Source organism: Rutilus rutilus (assembly GCF_951802725.1).
Source record: "Rutilus rutilus genome assembly, chromosome: 7".
Lineage (NCBI taxonomy): Eukaryota > Metazoa > Chordata > Actinopteri > Cypriniformes > Leuciscidae > Rutilus > Rutilus rutilus.
Genome location: NC_140221.1, coordinates 19,511,747 through 19,517,498, shown reverse-complemented (window position 1 = coordinate 19,517,498; position 5,752 = coordinate 19,511,747). Strand labels below are relative to the sequence as shown.

General features: G+C 36.8%; 1 long non-coding RNA gene across 1 annotated transcript; it reads right to left on the bottom strand.

The window, feature by feature from the left end:
* Positions 1 to 2,845: 2,845 nt before the first annotated feature.
* Positions 2,846 to 5,374, bottom strand: LOC311294164. Its single transcript, XR_014628022.1, has 6 exons — positions 4,901 to 5,374; positions 4,429 to 4,480; positions 4,169 to 4,233; positions 4,007 to 4,068; positions 3,826 to 3,923; positions 2,846 to 3,630 (listed from the first exon to the last, which is right to left on the bottom strand). It is a non-coding gene; the product is annotated as an uncharacterized lncRNA (long non-coding RNA).
* Positions 5,375 to 5,752: the final 378 nt, after the last annotated feature.

Sequence of the window (5,752 nt, the reverse complement as noted above, 5' to 3'; positions counted from 1 at the left end):
ACTACTCTTTAAAATTTCTTCTTTTGTTTTCCTCTGAAGAAAGAAAGTCTGGAATGACATGAGTGTGTGGGTGAGTAAATGCCAAATGCCGACATAATTGTCATTTTTGGGTGAACTATCCCTTTAAAGGGGTCATGAATTGGGAAATGTAAATGTTTCAACTATGTAACAAGACATATCTACCAAGCTGCTGCAGACTGGAGTATTCTTGTATTTGATGTGTAGTTTTGTCTTCTGATTCAGGATCATTCGGGAACGTTGAAAATTATTTTCATATGCAAAAACTGTTACCCAATCATAGCAGTGGGCGTTTGCTTCCACGCTTGTACGCATTTTTACCATCTTAAATGCGGCCCATCTATAAAAACAGACTGTTTCAAAGAGAGGGTCAAAAACAGGATAGAAAATAAAAATAAAAAACCTTGCCAACATTATAAGTGAACCTCAAAGAACATTATAAAAAAAAAACAAAAAAAAACGCAATGATGACTGCATAATTTTTCAAAATACAGCATGGAAAATTAAACTTTACAAAACATTACAAACTTTATTAAATTGTTCAATACCATTTACAACAGACTTGTTTACCACCATGTTTGAATTACCACTCATTTTGAGATGGCAAGGACTGGCTGCCTTTTCAGCAGTCCACAATCTCACATGCTCTTTTTGTCAGGGACACACAGATTTACTGTTCAATGGGGTTTTCTAAAACAGAGCAGACTGGCTTAAAGAATTTACAGCGACATACTCATTTAAAGAAGCTCTTTATTGTAGTTTCATCTGCCGAATATAAATTATTCTGAACTCCATAAACCCCACGCCCCCGTTTCAATGAAAAGACATGTTTATCTCTGGTATGTACTATATTGTTTCACACCCAGGTGGCCTGTGTTGAGATTTAATTCCCTGTTGTAAAATGCTTGCATGGGCAGAGGCACATGAGGGATCAGAATTTCCTGTCTTGGATGATATGGATATTCTCCACATGCACACATAGTATTTCCCTACCCAGACATCCGCACACTAAATAGATAAATCATTTGCATTTCCCATCTCTCATGCTAACGTTGCTCCATTTATCATGCTAGACAACTTTATAGATGGGTTTTTCTTTCACAAGGTAATATTAATCAATAGAAAGTAAAATATGAAAAAGGAGGAAATCAAAAGCATGTAAATATGAAAATTCTTCTGATCTGAGCAGACTAGTGCAACTTGAGAGTACATATCACATGCAAATGTAGTGTGAGAGTAAGCAAAAACAACCACTGCACTCAGGCTCAAAGACACAATTCTCATATTCAGCAGTTTTGGAAGGTGGTCACATTCATAGCCCCTTCTGTTGGAGTAAAGGCGGTACATGTACAGTAGCTAATTTGAAAAATAGTGTAATGATATACAAGTGATAAAGTGTTCTGCTAACAGCAATAACTTGCATGTTATCTTTCTAAACCATGCATTTATATAGAGAAAAAGAAGAAAGATATCAGAAATATGTTTACATAAGAAGACAAATAGGAATATGATGCAAAGATACAGGTCTGCTGCAGATGTTGAGAGGCTATCCTCATCTTTGTTTCTCTTTTAAGCATTTAGAGAGTATTTAACAAATGTAAAACACATGGTTATCTTTGATCTATTGGGCAAAGTTTTTGAGCCCGAGAGAATTCAAATATCTTTCGGTTTCTGAAAGCTGGCACAGTCTCTGAAATGATGAACTGTCTAGTATTGGCATATTGAATATGAACATTTATAACTCTACTTATACTAATATTAAAACTGTTTGTCATTATGAATCATAACACACTCACAGCTAGTCTCCCAAAATTGTAACACAGACGTAAACACAAGAGAGATAGAGATGGACTCAAAACAAAGGAGTTTATTCAACATAAATTGAAAAACATAAAATTTCCTCTTCAATTGCCAGTTTAACTGCCAGGAGCTCACGGTTTCCTATATCATAGTTCCGCTCTGCCTGTGAGAGTTTACGGGAGAAGGCAGCGCATGGGTGGAGCTTTTCTGGCATCCCCTGCTGCTGAGACAAAACAGCACCAATCCCTGTAGTAGATGCGTCCAGCTCCACGACGAAGGAAAGCTCTGGGTTTGGGTGGACCAAAATGGGAGCCGAGATGAAAGCTAACTTCAGCTTGGTAAATGCGGCAGAGGCCTTGTCGTTCCAACTTAGCATCTTAGGTCTCTTCATCAGGAGTGAGGTTAGAAGGACTGCGATGTTGCTGTAGTCTCGGATAAATCTCCGATAAAAATGTGCAAAACCAAGGAAGCGTTGAAGGTCCTTGATGGTCTTTGGAATGGGCCAAGAATGAACAGCTTCCACTTTCCCCTCGTCCATCTGTATGCCATGCTTGTCAATGTTGTAACCAGGAACTGAACACTGTGTTGATGGAACAAGCATTTTTCCGCCTTCAGGAACAGCTGATGCCTCCGCAGATGCTCTAACATGAGTGCTACGTGTTGACGATATACACTGTTAGACTTTTCAAGGGTTTTTTACAGTAACTTACTGGCAACACTGTTGCCAGTAAGTTACTGTAATTAAGAGTTACAGTACCAAACCGTATTTCAGTTTTGTGTAATACAGTGCATTACTGTAAAAAGGAAGCTAATCAGTACAGTGCATTACTGTAAAATCTAAGCTAATCAGTACACTACTGTAATTATTTTTATTTGTACTAAATATAAATTAGATTTGATAATTTTGATATAAGATTAATTTTATTTTTATCCTACATAAGTACTACTTTCATACAAACCAATTAGACAAAGTTATCACAAAATACCATTTTTTTATTTAAAACATTTCATATATATATCACAAAATAAACATGCCAATGCTGGAAATGATGTGTGAAATTTTTACACATTAATGGGTGAGTTTAGAGACAACATTTTTTGTGTTAATTTTAACTCATTCATTGTGTTAATGATTTTAACAAAGTAAATATGTCAGAGAGGTTAGCACAAAGATGTGTAAACGTGTTAAATTAACACATTATGTGCTGTCCTTCACTGCAAACATTTTTGAAAACATACATAAAACCATAAACAAAACATTAGCATTTGACTAAATGAATGTAGAGTCATTGGTTGTTTAGCTTATACAAGTATTATAATGAAATATCAACCATTACATTCATAAAACTGCAGAATATAAATACATTTTTAAGCATTCAAAAAGGAAATGTCCAAAACAGGACAAAACACAGTTCTTTTCACAATACAAGACACATAACCCCATCTTAAAAATAATTTCACTTATTTCCAAAAATGTGTGGGATTCATGTACACTGGTGGCCAAAAGAAGTATTTAAGTGTCGTAATGTTTTTGAAAGAAGTCTCTTTGATGCTCAAGAAACATTTCTTATTATTATCAATGTCTGACTGTCTACTCCATCTTTTCTACAGCATAGGAGTAAAAGTCATCATCAAAATAATCTTTAAAAAGCCAACACAATGTTTTTGTCCACCTTTGTGAATAAACGAACTTCTCCAAAGATTGGTTCCTGTTCAGAACTTGATTGACAACATCAGAGTGTTCCCTGGTCTGCATGCGTGCCCACAAACACAAATGTACTCAGTCCTTCAGAGGAGATCCCGCTTCCAAAACTATATGAGAGAGAGAGAGAGAGAGAGAGAGAGAGAGAGAGAATATTAGTGTCACATTATTTTTAACCTCCTTTTTTGTAAATTTTTATTATTATTTTCACAAAAACTTAATATATATTTGTAAACAGCTTTTGTCAATAAATAGCATACAAAAGAACTAAATTAAATTATGCCAGATTAAATTTTAATACTTACAAATCCTAAATTCTGTCCAAAAATGCTGAGATCCATAGAGAGAAAGACTGAAATCGATGATTTTAGCCCATTTCAGCTTGTCTGCAGTGAAGGAGTACCTGTTTGAGACAAATACACAGTAAGATACATGCAAGAAATCACTGTGTGATGATCGTTTTCCTTCCTACAGTAGTTAACCCACCTGTGCGCTAAAATTAGGACCTTCCTAGTCAGGTGGAACTGCAATGGTAGAGAGTCTTCTGGCTAATAAAATATAAAAATAATGCAAAAATATAAACTTAAGTTGTTTAGAATGCTAGATTTGGTCTGAATGAATTAGTGAGAGTTTTACTGCAGTGCTTACCTGGATACATTTAATCTGGTGAGACTGAACAAAGACAATGGTCCATCTTCTGATTGGTTCATTTGCTGTGTAATAAAGTTAGACATAATGCAAAGGTCACTTATTTGATATAAAGTTAGCCAATTTTATAGAGATTTTATGAGATATTGTAAGCTACCTAGTCTGCACCAGTGGCTCAAAAGCAATTTTCACATACCGTATGCTAATCATTTCAGTAAACTTATCTCAAAATATATCACAAATGGGCTGGCCTAACTTACCTCTGGAATCTTGCTAAGTCACTGGCGCGAATTGGTGCTTTGTTGCAGTTGCCTTTAAACACAAAAATGGAAGTAAATATTAAATTCCATTAAAAAAAAAAAAAAAATAACTATAATATGGTATAGTTTGCAAACTAATGCTAAAACTATAAAGGTTCTCATCAGTAGGCCAAACATTAGGCTATAAACAGAATTTCACATTAGTTTATTCACATTTATTGTTAATGTAAACGCGTTGCTCGTTGGCATATTTTAACTCGACAATTCAATAATCTAACAAAGTGTGTAAAATGAAACGTTAGCTCAGTTTACCATGGTAAAGTTCGTTTTCGTTACCGCCATGTTGACGACGAGTAACGTCAGGCTAACGTTAACGTTATAACATACGTTAAACTGGGCACAATCCTGTCAACACCCAGTCTATGGTCAACATACACAGAATGTTTTTTTTTTTCTTTGTTTTTTTTTTTACCTTGCTTGCTGATCCCTCTCTCGGTGAAGTGAATTCCGTCTCTTCCCCGGGCCAGACACGAACGTCGCGATCCAACAAAAGACAGACCCCATTACCTACACTGGATGTCTGTCTGACGCGACACGACAAATCCCAGACAGTGTAGTGATGCGCCGCGGCCGTTATATTTCAGACGTAGTCCGATACGAGTCCAAGCGCTCGCGCTAGTTCTTACAAGGGATAAACAGGTTTGCATTTAAAGGTCCGGTCGCTTCAATGTGTCCAATATAGACAGCCTCTGGCTATTATAGCGTTGTAGACACGCGGTGTAAGGCAAAAATTAGGAAATAAAAAGCACGGTGGAATGGTGCCAGCCAGAGAGGCAGTTACGTCAAATACAGTAGTATACAGCAAATTTTAAAAATACAGTAAGTCTCTGTATGTGGTGTTAGACGTCACAGAAAATTCCCATGATGCAATTGGAATCACAGTTATTTACTGTAAAGAGAAATAGCAGTATAATACTGGGGGATTTAAAGTAAATAACTGTAGAAATTACAGAAAAGTCTAACAGTGTACTGTCAGGTTCCGGGAGTAGATCAAGATGTCATCGATGTAAATGACGACAAAGCGGTGGAGGTACTCCCGGAATTGACCAGTCCATACAGCATAACCAGGTACTCGTAGTGCCCGTTAGTAGTAATAAAGTCTGTCTTCCATTCATCCCCCCTCCGTATTCGAACGAGGTTGTAGGCGCTGCGGAGTTTGAGCTTTGTGAACACGGTTGCGCCCCGAGCATCTCCAAGGCAGACGGGACGAGGGGAAGAGGGTAACGATCCTTAATGGTGGTGTTGTTCAATCGATACAGTGTCG